We start from the raw sequence: 14308 nt of genomic DNA, 5'->3' as shown, positions 1-14308 counted from the left end.
TGTCTCAGCAGCCACATCTGTAAAATGGGCTTATGGTAATAGTAATACCTGTCTCTAGAGTTGTTATAATAATTAAGTTACTTAATCCATGCAGGGTACTTAGAACTGCTTGGCACATAGTCACTGCTCAGTCAGTCTGAACTAGTATTACATACAGACCTTCCGTCCCACAGCACAAAGCTAAAAGAAAACAAAGGAAAGTCGTGGGGCATCAACTTCTGTTTTGGGTTATTCTTGTCTATAAGCCTTATTCTTTTTAAGTGAGTGAAAAAGAAATTTTGAGAGAGAGGGCTTCAGAAAATAGCTGTGGGGATTTTACTCAGCAAATTCCAGGGCTTAAGGACAAGGAAGTGTGACATTTTAATGAGTTATAAACACCAGGTGGTGCTGTAAACAAGCTCAGTAACAGGCTCTTCACCTCCCCTCTGGCTGCCTCTGGGCTGCCACTGCCCTGTGCCCTCTTGAGCTGAAGAGACCCAGAAACCCAAGCCTCTTTTTCTCTTCTTCTTCTTTTTGAAACAATTCCAACACATAGGAAATGTGAAAATTCAAAGACAGTTACAAAAACTTGTGGTATAATTTAATTGTTTATAAGTTAACCCCTTTTAAAAATGAGTCCACAAATAACATGTTTATTTCAGGAAACAGTTTGTATAGAGCAGTGTACATTATGTTTTAAGAAATGGAAAATCACTACTAGGTGCAATCCATAATTAAACTCACAGATAACTGTTAAAAATTAACATTTTAAACACCCCAAATTATAATAACTTGATGAATAACTTCCTTTGGGAATCCAACCAAATTTGTACGTATGAGGCCCAAGTCAAATGGTCCCCTGCTTCCCCTTCACCAAGCTCTGGCTACACCTTTTGTGCAGAGAAAAGACTGGGCACATGACTTGGAATTCTGGTTGCTTGTCTGAACCTTCATTATAGGGGGGGGGGGTCAGAGTTTTCCTCACAGAGAAAACTGCTGGGTACTTTCCTAGCCTCTTATCCACCCACCTCTTCCAGGCCTGGCTTGTCACTCACTACCTTCTTGAGACTATCCATTTCCATACCTGCCCCAGAGCAGATGCCCTCCTAACACTTCCTCCCTCTTTGGTCCTCCTCCTGGGAATAGTATTTCCCAGACCAAAAGATAGCAGGAGGCCATGGGGAAAGAGAAGTAAGTTAATATTTATTGAACACCTACTATGGGCCAGGAACTGTCCTGGGTGCTTCATCTGCATCATCTCATAACAACCATAAACCTAGTATCTGTCACCATTTTTTTCATGTGGGGGAAACATGCTTGGAGAAATTAGATATCTAAGGCTTCCAAAGTTAAACAGCTAGTTAGCGGCCAATGCTGCATGTTTTTTCTGTCATCCCCATGAGATTGAGAAGGAGGTCAGGACTAGCGGCTCAGATGGAGATGAATCTGCAGGGGATTCTTTCAGTCTGTGGCCACGTCTGGTCCATTTTATTAAGCCCAGCAACTCTTAAGCATGAACTCTTCTCTCTGACTCCCTTCCCACGGCTTTACTTAGTTCAGGCCTTTGTTAGCCTCTTCCTGTGGTACAGTCCAGACTTTGGAACCTGCTAGCTTAGGCTTCAATGCCAGCTTTACCTTTTACTGGGTGTGTGACCTTTGTCAAGTTGCTTGCCTTTGTCTTACCTCAGTTTCCTTATTTGTAAGACGGAGATAATGACATCTTTCTTAGGAAGGAGAATTGTGAGGTTGAAATGAAACCACATAAGTACTTATAGATCTCATCAAATCCCGTTCTCTCCCTTTTGCTTGGACTGCCTACTGATTCATCCATGCTACAAATATGTACTGTGCACCCACCATGTGCCAGGAATTCTTTTGGGCACATAGGATAGACCTGCTTCCTGCACTCGGAGAATTAGAGTGCATGGGGGAGACAGAAAATAAACAACGAGAAGCTAGACAAAAATATAATTTCAGATGGTGCTAAATGCTGGAAGAAAATAGAGCAAGGTCAATGGATAGAGATCTTTGTCTGTCTTGTTTCCTCTGCACAGAATGCCCTGTCGCCACTGTGGAACTCTTACCTTTCAAGACCCCCTTCAAATGATCCCCCGCCCCCGTCTACGGCCATACCACCCTGAACGCGCCCGATCTCGTCTGATCTCGGAAGCTAAGCAGGGTCGGGCCCGGTTAGTACTTGGATGGGAGACCGCCTGGGAACACCGGGTGCCATAGGCATTTTGCCTCCCGCTGCGGCTCCGCCTTCTCCTTTAGTCGCCCGTGGCGGTGGCCGCCAGCTCCGCCCCCCCGACGGGCACCGCTGCAGGCCCCACCTCCTCCGGCCCCTCCCACCACAGCGCGCCAGAGGGGGCGCTCTATGCGGCCAGAAGGCGGCCCTGAAAGGCGGCCGCACCCCAGACGCTCCCGGGGTGGCTGACCCGGACCCAGACTCCGCCGCGGGCCCGGGTGCCGTCCGTGCGGCCCGCGAGCCCCTCGACCTGCACCTGGCCGCCCCCTCCGGCTCCCTGCCCCGGCGCCGCCACCTGTCCGCCGGTGTGGCTCTCCACAGCTCCCTCCGGATGAAGGCCCCCCTCCGCCGTTTCGCCATGGCCGGGGGCGGGAGTGGGAGCGGGGGCCGGGGCCGCTTCCCCGGGCCTGCTGGCCACCAGGGCGGGTGGTAGGTGTAGACGGCTGCAGGTGTAGACGGTTCGACAGAACCACTTTCTAGGCTCTTGTAGCCAAGTCATGGCCACCAGTCAGACTGCATCCTGGCTATCCTGCAGGGCACAGAGCTCAGTAAAGGTATCCACCCCTTCTACAGCAATGTCAGTCGGCTCACCGGCTTTGGCGAGGTAAGGACCCGGCTTCCATACCCTGCCCCACATGGATGTACAGCCCCGCCTGTTCCCTACAGATAAATACACACAAGATAAATGCAGCAGCCCTCATGCCCTCTCCCCATCCTGTCCCGGCAGAAGGTGGTGGCAGAAATGAACCGCCTGGGCATGATGGTGGACTTGGCCCATGTCTCGGATGCTGTGACACGGCGAGCCCTACAAGTGTCACAGGCACCTGTCATCTTCTCCCACTCAGCTGCCCGGGGTATGTGCAAGAACACTCGCAATGTTCCTGATGATATCCTGAAGCTTCTGGTGAGAGACTGCCCTGGCCCTCAAACCTAAAGCAAGAGATTCAAACCAGGAGCCCTTGAACCTGAGCCTCTTCTCCCTCCATTTCCTCAAACGCCAGGTTAAATATCCTCTGCCCCCAAAACCCACGGTCCACAGCCCCTGAACTCTTCAGCCCTAGGTGGGGGTCTAGGTGGTAAGAGACTCCTCCAAACCCGGAAACCCAGGGCCAACACACCACCCAGACCAGGGCTGCGGCTCCTCCATTCACACAAACCCAGAGAGGACATGACTCTGACCTCAAAGCCAGGGCTGAACACCTTCCTCACAGGGGCCGAGAGAGTGAACAGGCAGCTGGTTGTGCTGGGGGCCAAGCTGACTGTCCACGGGTCCACCCCTGCAGAAGAAGAACGGTGGCATCCTGATGGTGCCCTTGTCCGAGTGGGTGCTGCAGTGCAACCCATTAGCCAATGTGTCTACTGTGGCAGGCGAGCCTCAGCCTGGGCTCTCTGAAGACTCGGATTTGGAGCTGAAGCTGGGTCCAAATTTAGGGAGGACTTCAGAAGAGCCCCAGTGGTTTGACCCACCTATTGGCAATAGGTACAGCACCCAAAAACCCAAGAATGGACAGTACACAGCACCTTGGTGCCATGTGGAACTGGAGCCACAGAATCAAAACTGTGATACTGATGGGTATCAGGGAGGCTGTCAGACACTGCTTTATGTCAAACACATAAAGAAAATATCCACTATCAGAACCGTTGGTTGACTGACTTTTTTCACATCTTTCTGACAAAATTCGAGAAGTTGTGAGTACCACAAGCGTCATTACACTTCTGTTCAAGATGGAATCTCAGGCTCACAATCATTGTTTAGCTTCTGTATATTGCAGTGTACATGAAGGTCTCTATTAGTCTGGTTGGGCTGTTATAGTGAAATACTATAGACTGAATGACTTAAACAGCAGAAATTTATTTTCTCACAGTTCTGGAGGGTGGAAGTCCAAGATTAAGGTATTGAATACCATAAGAATTGGTTTCTGGTGAGAACAATCTTCCTGGCGTGCTGACGGCCGTCTTCTTGCAGTGTCCTCACACGGCCTTTCCTCTACGAGCAGAGGGAGAGAGATCTCTGGAATCTATTCCCCTTCTTATAAGGACACCATCAGTCCCTGTCAGATTATTACCTCACCCTTATGACTTCAGTTAACTTCAGTTACCTCCCTAAAGGACCTATCTCCTATCTTCTACAGTCAACTTAGGAGGGGCTTCAACATATAATTTTTCGGGGGACACAATTCAGTCCATAACAACAACTTAAGATAGCTTTCTCTGATTTTCAGTCTTTCACTAATACCTCCCTCTTTGTCTACCAATTATTCAAGTTTCCTTAATTTTTTTTTAATTTTCTTACATTATCCCTTCCCTTTAAATGCTCTCTTCACTTCTTAATTGGCATTTCTTGCAAATGAAGGCAACTTTCCTCACAATACATTGATTACTCTCCCCACTGTAACACAGCATCTTCTCCCATGACTTTCCTGAAATGGTTCCACTTTTGTTCATAAAAGTTTAGCCATCCAATCAGATGCTTTATTTTCAGTTCCCATAGCATTTTGCCTTTGGGAAACAACTGACTCCGTTAAGTGGTGCTTCTTTGAAAACTACCTTCCTTTATGTTTTATAGCAATCTTATGATTTCTGTTGGCATACCACCTAGCTTCTTTCTCATCATTCTTTTTATTTTTATTTTTCAGTTGTTTCTCTCCTCACTCCTTAGCGTTAGATACTACAGACAGTTGGCCTTCTTCTCATCTCTTATATACTCTCTCTCTTACTCCAGCAGCTTTGTTTACCATTTAATATATTATCTGCCAGGCGCCTTCCATCTGTTACCAACATCTCTCCCTCTGTCTTTGTCATTTCAGCCTTCGCTATGCTCTCTGAGCTCTCACAGGCAGATCTATTGAACACAGGAATCTCAGTGGAAAATACGAGTACGTTATTTCTCTACTGAGTAAAGCCCTTACAGATCACATGGTCCTGATCCATCTTGCAGCCACGTCATCTGGACTATCTGACCTCCCATGTCACAATAGCAGAGGACCAGACAAGAGGGACACTGGCTCCTAATGACCTCAGCTCAGAAGTGATACACTTGATTCTGCTTCTTTGCCACTGGCCACAACGAATCAAAGGAAAACAGTTGAACTACAAAGGAGGATGAAAAATGTAGATAAGCACATAGGATATTTGATGAGCGCTATCTCGAGGTGACATCACCTCCCATCAAACTTTCATTTCACAGAGAAAACACAGACTATAATGCAAAAACACCCCAAACTACCTTCTTCTCTTTACGTCCAAGAATAGCTTTTCGACATAGTTTATAAATACCTATTCTCACTTCCTCAGTATCTTCCATTCATTTTCCCACCTCATTGGGATTGTTAAGGTTTTCCTCTTTAGCGATTTTATTTTGGCCCCCTCCCATTAAAAAGCTGCCCCCCTCCCATTAAAAATTACTCTTGCTTGATGCCAAGTAATTCTCTAGTTACCTTTTCTCTCTTCCTAATTTCACAGTGCAGTTTATCAAAAATTGTATTTATTCTCACTGTCTGTATTTTCTTATCTTTATGTACCTCGTGACTCACACAATTTTGCTCTTTTCTTCTTACTTATCTGCACTGGAATTGCATTCACCAACATTTAATTTGTGATTAAATTGAGTGAATGTTGTTTGGTCCTTCTGTCACCTTTCAGCAATATTTGATTTTGTTGATCAAACTTGTCATCTCAGAAAAATCTTTCACCTTAACAACAGTAGCATCTTAACCTGCTACTTCTTCCTCCTGCCTCTGGACATCCTTATCTCTTTCATTGGGCACTCTCACTTTGCCCTCTGCCAAGAGATGTGTATTTCTCAGAAGCTCTCTTCTGCCCTTGATAGATGGTCTCATCTACTCTTGTGATTCCAGCCACCATATATATCACAGATCTTGACCTAAAACGTACATCTCTCTCTCCTGAGTCTCTTACAAACTTAACTAATTGCCAACTGAACAACTCTGCCCAAATATAACACGGACACTTAAAATTAATTATGTGATGTTACTGAACGATTAATTTTACCTTCAATACTTACTTCCGCTATTCATCTCTCTACATCATTTAGACCACCACTATTTGTACACTTGTCCAAGTTGGATACTGGGGGAACACTGAAGACTCTGGACTCTGACAACCCTCAGAATGGGAGAAAATAGTTGCAAACGAAGCAACTGACAAGGGATTCATCTCCAAAAAATATAAACATAAATAAATTTGTAAACTAGATAAGCAACTCATGCAGATCAATATCAAAAAAAACAACCCAATGAAACAATGGACAGAAGACCTAAATAGACATTTCTCCAAAGATGGCCAACAAACACATGAAAAGATGCTCAACAGCACGAATTATGAGAGAAATGCAAATCAACACTACAAGGAGGTATCACCTCACACCGGTCAGAATGGCCATCATCAAAAAATCTACAAACAATAAATGCTGGAGAGGATGTGGAGAAAACGGAACGCTCCTATACTGTTAGTGGGAGTGTAAATTGGTACAGCCACTAGGGAGAGCAGTATGGAGGTTCCTTAAAAAAAAACTACAAATAGAACTACCATATGACCCAGCAATCCCACTACTGGGCCTATACGCTGAGAAAACCGTAATTCAAAAGGAGTCATGTACCAAAATGTTCATTGCAGCTCTATTTACAATAGCCAGGAGATGGAAACAACCTCAGTGTCCATCGTCGGATGAATGGATAAAGAAGATGTGGCACAGATACACAGTGGAATATTACTCAGCCATAAAAAGAAACGAAATTGAGCTATTTGTAATGAGGTGGATGGACCTAGAGTCCGTCATACAGAGTGAAGGAAGTCAGAAAGAGAAAGACAAATACCGTATGCTAACACACATATATATATATGGAATTTAAGAAAAAAATGTCATGAAGAACCTAGGGGTAAGACAGGAATAAAGACACAGACCTACTAGAGAATGGACTTGAGGATATGGGGAGGGCGAAGGGTAAGCCATGACAAAGTGAGAGAGTGGCATGGACATATACACACTACCAAACGTAAAATAGATAGCTAGTGGGAAGCAGCCGCATAGCACAGAGAGATCAGCTCGGTGCTTTGTGACCACCTAGAGGGGTGGGATAGGGAGGGTGGGAGGGAGGGAGACGCAAGAGGGAAGAGTTATGGGAACTTATGTATAACTGATTCACTTTGGTATAAAGCAGAAACTAACACACCATTGTAAAGCCACTATACTCCAATAAAGATGTTAAAAAAAAGAACACATGTTTTTTGTTTTGTTTTTTGTTTCTTTGTTTTTTTACCGTTTAGTTTAAATTTTAGTTCCTGCCCCCAAACATCCATTAAGCCCCCAGAAGAAGGAAAAGGGGATGTGACTAGCAATAGAGAGAAACTTTCTTCCCAACAATGGCCATGGCAAGCTTAGGCACTTTTGGTGAAATCTCTCTGGGAAGTACTGGCAGAGGAATAAAAGGCAAACTGACACAGAAGTATTGCCTGGTGTGCATTTCCAGGCTCTGCCTTCTTTCTCATGTCTTAGCGGCAGGTGGAGGAAGAGGAGAAAAGGTTAAACTTTTGTATCAACCGGCAGAATAAGCTTATAACATCCTCTCACTATCTCTGCATAGGTTCTAGTCTCTGCAGCACTACATAAGCTTTGCCCAAAGTAATGAACAGTTGAAAGTCAAATGTAATACTTCACCAAACAACTTAAAAATGCTTGCACACTGGAAAGGATTCAGTTGCAGAGAACACAAATGGACCCAGAGCAACTTTTGCCAAAAGAGAATATTGTGCTAAATGTACAGCCATAGCTCTTTTCCATATGAAGAAACAGTCAGAAAGATAAAAGAACTGGGTCAAAATCACACAAGCAAGTAGGACAGAATCTGGTCTGCCTGTCGTAAGGGTTGTGTTTTTTAACCACCAGGCTAGCTTTTCCCAAACCTGATTCATGCATAGAATAACTATACACCTCTGTTTGCCTTGAATATTCCGTTTATACGTATGCCTGCTGCAGTTTTTAATATTGCCCACTTTGACTCCCCAAAGCAACCGAGAACACACAATAATTTGGTCACTCTATCCATGGAGCACTGTGGTGGGACTGCCCAGGAAGCTTAAAAGTGCAGCCTCCAGAGCCCTACTCCAGATCTAGATAAGTTTTCTTAGGGTTGGCTCAAGAATCCAGGTACAAGTCTTTTTCAGTGCTTTTGTGAGTCTCTCGCTCTCGTAAATTAATAAAACCATTTATTCCGCCTTCCCCAGATGCCCAGCCAGGTCCTGTTAAGGTAGGAGTCCCCCCGCCACATCACAGGGATGCTCCCAGTCAAGTGATCTCTGGAGCCGTGGAGAATCTGAATGGTCTCATGCTGGCCCACCTGCCATGACAAACCTCCTCCAGAGCATGCCCCTTCACAGCTTACATTCTACCACTCCCAAAGGCAGTCCGCTCCAATGAGGCCTGACTTCGTCTGTCCTAACGTGTACCCGCTGATTCAAGCAGTTTAGGAAGAGAAGGTGCTGTGCTTCTCAACCACGGTGGCCCAACCTCTGAAATGGTAGTCGAAGCAGTCTCTACCTCCTGGGAACAACGCCTCTGCAACAGTCCCATTAAACGAATGTCCCATCTTTGCTTTTTCAGGGTCGGCAACAGGGAGTCCCCTCCTAAAGAAGGTTCTCTCTCATTGCCACACTATCAGAGGCTGCCCCAAATGTGCTTGCTTCCTGTGGGCCTGATCAGGCTAAGGGCAGAGTTGTCTCTTTCCTTCTCTGAGGTGGACCAAATCGTCTTAGTAACACCTCTTCACACTGTTGACCATGTTTCTCACGGGGGCTGCTGCTGAGTCTTTATCTCATTCTTTCATGGTGGAGAGAGAGAGGATTCTAATGACTTTTACTTCTAGGGGGGAGGGGCCTGTAGTAATTATGTTGTCATTTTGTATTATGTCCTTTTGTCATGAATTTGTTTTCAATTTCATGTTCAAATGGGCCCACCATTCCCACTCTGTGAGGTCATTCAGCACCCGCATTTTGCACCTTTAACATCTCTCTCAGTATCACTTGGAAATGTTTGAAATGGCAGGAGCTTGTCCTCACATTCCTATCAGCTGTAAACCTGGAGCCCCGACATGAACCTAACCATTGAGCAGAACACCTCTCCACTACCTGTGTACCACTGCGAAGGCCCCTTAACCTCTTGTTTTTTTTAAGTCCTCAGTTGTAAAAATTTCAGGGTGCTAGGAATTTATATTGGGGGCAGGACAAGGTCGAGAAGAGTGTGTCTTTGCTTTTATTCTTCCAAACTGGAATGTCTTCCCTCTCTTCCCCATGGGTCCAAATCTCACTTGTCCTTCAGGCCCACTGCAAAGGAGCCTTCCCTGATTCCCCAGTCCACACAAATCTCTGCCTCTTAGGGTAAGCGCCATACAACCTAGCTGTCTCTTACGTTAATCTTGCCTCTCAAGCCAATCACAGAATGTGGGTCTCTCTTGCCCTCCTGTGGCCCCTGGGGCTGTGCCAGAGCACCAGCACGCCCCACCTGGGGTGTCTACTAGACTAGGGCATTGGTGGGGAGGCCCAGCTGTGAGGGGCCAGGCAGAGTACCTCTGCCTCTACCCTGTTCTCCTCCAAAAAACTGCCCCTCCTCCTGAAGCCTGCCCCTCAAGTCACAGGTTCCATATATGACCTCACTGGGTAGTGATGCCCTCGCAGGCCTTCTCACAGATTCCGTGGTAACAGATTCCATGGTAGCTGACAACCGAGCAGATTCGTACCTGGTGGAGAACTGGTGGGAAGTTTCTCTGACGGTCAGAGCCCATGTCTGACGTCATAGGCTATAGATACTCAACCCTGTGCTCTGTTCCCTGGGTGGGCAGTGCAGCAGGTACACCCAGACCGGCCACCTCCACAGGAGGTGTGGGATACAATCCACCTCACCTGGCTGGCACATGTTTTTGTGGGGCCTGCCAACCATGTACAACTGAGCACACTCCCACATGTAAGTAATACCAGTGACCTGGGACACCTTCAGGGACCCACAGGGCTCACTGCTGAGGACAAGTGAAAGGTCATCCCTGGACAAGTGTGCAGGACGGTTCTAAGCTTTATAATGTAGCCTTCCCCTTTGGGCTACAGGATGCTTCCGTTCAGACCCTCTCCTGAGTGGCCTCTCAGCAAAAGACAAGTGCATTTTTGTTGGCAGACGGTAAATGGAGCCGTTTGAGGAAGAGGGGCCACAATTAGAAGCACACCTTCAAACCCAGGCACCTCTGTGTTGTCATGCAGACATCGCTAGCGGTCCCCTCAGACACATCCCGTACTGAGTTGCTGAGTACTCGGGGACAGGGTGGTGCCATATTGATGGGAAGACCGGAAGAATGAAGCGGGGGGTGATGAAGTGCTAATGAGACTGGAGGGCTGAGGGGATGGTGTCCCAGGAGGCTGCGTTGATGTGAGCCTAGACTTGGTACCCAGACCCCGGTTCTGAGTCTCCTGATCACTCGGCCTCAGTATTTAGCCTTGTTCTCATCTAGATAAAAGTACCAGAGGGCTAGAGTTCAGTGTGGTTGAAACAGGCAGTATAACTGGGGCCCAAGAGGGGTTGCCAAGGTGAGAGGGGTTCTTAACAGATTTGTATTAGATTATTTCTTTCCAAAACTTGAAAGACATTTCCATTAAAGCCTCAGAAGTGACAGACGGCAAGAAATGTTTTCTCTGTTGTGGAAGGCAGAGATGGAGAGCATCATGAGTGCAATTTCTTTCGGGCTCTACTGTTTTCCCTGGAAACGGTGAAGAGACTTCCTCATCTGCTGCAGCCGTAGGCTCTAGGGATTGCTTTTGCAGCCAGTGTCCCTTCTCTAGGGACTCATAGAGGTGATGGGCCAAGGCTGTGTTTTGGATGTCAAGTAGATTAAAGGTCTTCAGCCAGAAACTGGGAGAGACATGAGAGGGGGAAACTGTGGCAGGAGACTGTGCACAGCACAAGTGACTGATCAGTTCTGATTTTCTTTGCAGCAGCAGTGGCTCCCGTTTCTCCTCCCACACCTGGGCACTACCATGTCCTCTACCGAGGGTGTGGAGAAACGCAGTTGGGCTGGCATGGGGAGACATACTGCCTGGTTGGTGGCTACCAGGCCTACGGGGATGTCCCTTTGGCCCCACCAGCAAAGGTGGAAGCAGTGAAGCCAGTCCCCAGACGTGCTCCCAAACGAAAGCACTCTTCAGAAAGTTCGGACGAAGAGCTGGGCTGCTCCAGACCCAAAAACCGGCGATTGGAGCATGGTGGACCTGCTCCCTGAAGCAAGAACAGGATGGAGAGTCAAGCAGCATGCACCCTGCCCCGAGGTTCACATGCTCCTTTACTGCCAGCCCTTTCTGTCCCCACTGGGGTCCCTTACTGCTCAATAAAATGTTTGTGTGTTACAGATTTCTAGGGTCGCCAGTGCTCAGACTTAGGTCACTACCCCTGTGCTAGGCACTCCTGCCACCTGGGAAAGGTTCCAAAGGTGGAACAGCTCCAGGGGGTGCCAGGGATCAGAGCAAAAACTTGAGAGGCTGGGGATGAAGGAGTTTGGGCACAGTCCCTAAAGCATCTCTGTGGTTGAGCTTCTGTGAGAAGGCACATCCCCAGAGACAGAGAGAGAGAGAGAGAGAGAGAGAGAGAGAGAGAGAGAGAGAGAGAGAGAGAGAGAGTGTGTGTTGAGGAGAAGGGGTCTCTAGAGGAGGCAGCTAGGGGGAGGGCCTGAGGCTGGAAATGGGGAATGGCGTGTGGCCTCTGAGTAAGCACAGGCACTTAAGCCCTTGAGCTTTCTGGGAAAGCTAGAGCCACAAGGGCCACGAGATAAGGCAAGTGTAGCAGCAGAACCCAGGTGCCAGGTCTTTCCTCAGAACCTATACTTCTCCACGAGGCCGGGCCTTCCACGCTGAGGTAGGAGGGATCCTGGCCAGAAGGTCAGCCAGCAGCTCTGGGAGGAAGGTTGCTGCGGTGGGGGCTCTGCTGCCATGGAAATCACTTCATTTCCTTCCAGTCAAATAGCCTGCTGACTGGGTTCCTGCTCTGTTGAGTAAAAGGGTCGCTGACTCTCCCCAGAAGGTCGTTCAGTTCACATCCCCAAAGTCCCTCTATTCAGGCCCTGGGGAGGTGTAGCGGCTCCTGAGGGCTCTCTTTCCTGAGGCTGGCTGACAGAAGTGGGGGAGGTTCCTGATAGTTCCCAGGTGCTGGTTGAAGTCCCCAGAGAATGGTCATGCAGGTTGGGGAGTCAAGTAGGTGGAGAGAGAAGGTCGGGGGCAGAGGGCCCCTTCCTGAATCCACAGCTCACATGGTTACCCCCCCATTTCCAGAAACTCTCTCTTTCCCCACACAAGCCCTCATGGCCCAGTCCCGGGAAACCGGGAGCCCAGAGCACCTGTGGCCACAGAGACACTGGCACGCAGCCCTCAGGGTGGGCGGGGCCGGCTGCAGGCAGATGGGGACAAGGTGTGCTCCCGGGAGGCCTCGGGCTGAAGGTGGCCCTCTGAGAGAAGCACCCCAGCTTGGACAGGAGGGTTACAGGCCGGGGAGGGCAACCTAGGGCGCCCCCTCGGAGCAGTGAGAGTGGGAAGAGGGGCAGGGGTGGAGGGAACCCGCGATGGGAGGTGAGTGGGCTCTCCGCAGAGGCCACTTAGCCTCTTAGTGGCCACTTAGCTTAGCCCGCAGGAGCTGCCTGTGAGCAGGGGGCGGGAGGGCACTGCCGCCCTGTGGCTGCTGGGCTTCCCGGATCGCGGCTCTCTGCGCACGGGTTGCAGGGTCCTGTGACTCTGTATCCCCTCCCTCAAACCGCCCCCCTCGCGAGGCCGCGCCGCTGGGTGCCCTGTGTCGACAGGCAGAACCCCACTGCCCGCCCCCTCAGACCCGCCTCTGCCCGCCTCGATGGTCCCCGCGCACTCAGCCAGCGGCCTCTGCTGTGTCTGCTGCTCCTGCTGGGTCTGCTGCTGCGGCCGGTTACCGGTGAAGACCACGCCGGGCACCTCCAGCACCCCAAGTCCGCGGGAGCGCACGCGGGCCCTGATGCGGGACTTCCCGCTTGTGGACGGGTGGCTGCAGTGTGTGCAGGCTGCTGGGGGCCGCTGGGTGCCTAGCCTGGCCCCGGGGAGGGCAGGAGGTCCGGAGCATGCAGAGCTAGTGGGGAGGCTCCCTCACACCACCCCTGGATGTCCTCTCCATCATCTATGGATGCCCTTCCCCTTCTCTGTCATCCCCTCCCTGGTGGGAACCCCTCAGCCCAGGCCTCAGCTGCTCCTAGTATAGTCTGTGTGACAGTGGGAGGTGGGGGACCCACAGGCTGGCCCAGGCCAGGCAATGTGTCCTGCCTGATCCCAAGACCTAAGGAGCCCACCTATTTGCCTTGACCTCCCTCCAGCCACAACGACATGCCCCTGGTCCTGAGGCAGTTTTACCACCACGGGCTACAGGATGTTAATCTGTGCAATTTCAGCCATGGCCAGACCAGCTTGGACAGGCTGAAAAAATGATCTCGTGGGTGCCCATGTACCAAAGGGACACACAAGGTGCCACCATGGCTGCTGGGGAATGTGGGGCAGTTTGGGGGCCTCAGAGACCACAGGTTAGTCACATTGGAACTAAGTTACCATAGTGACCTAGAAAGTGCCATGCCATGGATGCTGGGGGAACAGGGGTCACAGTGAGCCAACCTGACGGGCATCCAAGTACCACAGAAAAAGCAACGCATTACATGTGACTTCTGGGCACAGTGAGTGTTGTGCCAGCTGAGGAGGCTATGAGAAGCCCAAGGAGCTCCAAAGCCCAAACTAAGCCCTTGCCTTCCCTCACTTCTGGTGAGCCTACGTCCCATGCCGGACCCACGAACGCGATGCTGTGCGCCTCACCCTGGAGCAAGTTCACCTCATCTGCCTCATGTGTGCCTCCTATTCTGAGCTGGAGCTTGTGACCTCAGTTAAAGGCAGACGGGGGACTTCCCTGGTAGTCCAGAGGTGAAGACTCCACGCTTCCACTGCAGGGGCCTCGGGTTTGATCCCCGGTGGGGGAACTAAGAGCCCTCATGCTGCGCGGCACGGCCAAAAAAACAAAAAAAAAATGGTAAAGAG

This window comes from Mesoplodon bidens (genome assembly GCF_964165515.1).
Source record: "Mesoplodon bidens genome assembly, contig: HAP1_SCAFFOLD_854, whole genome shotgun sequence".
NCBI classification, from domain to species: Eukaryota; Metazoa; Chordata; class Mammalia; order Artiodactyla; family Ziphiidae; genus Mesoplodon; species Mesoplodon bidens.
This window is presented reverse-complemented; position numbering follows the sequence as displayed.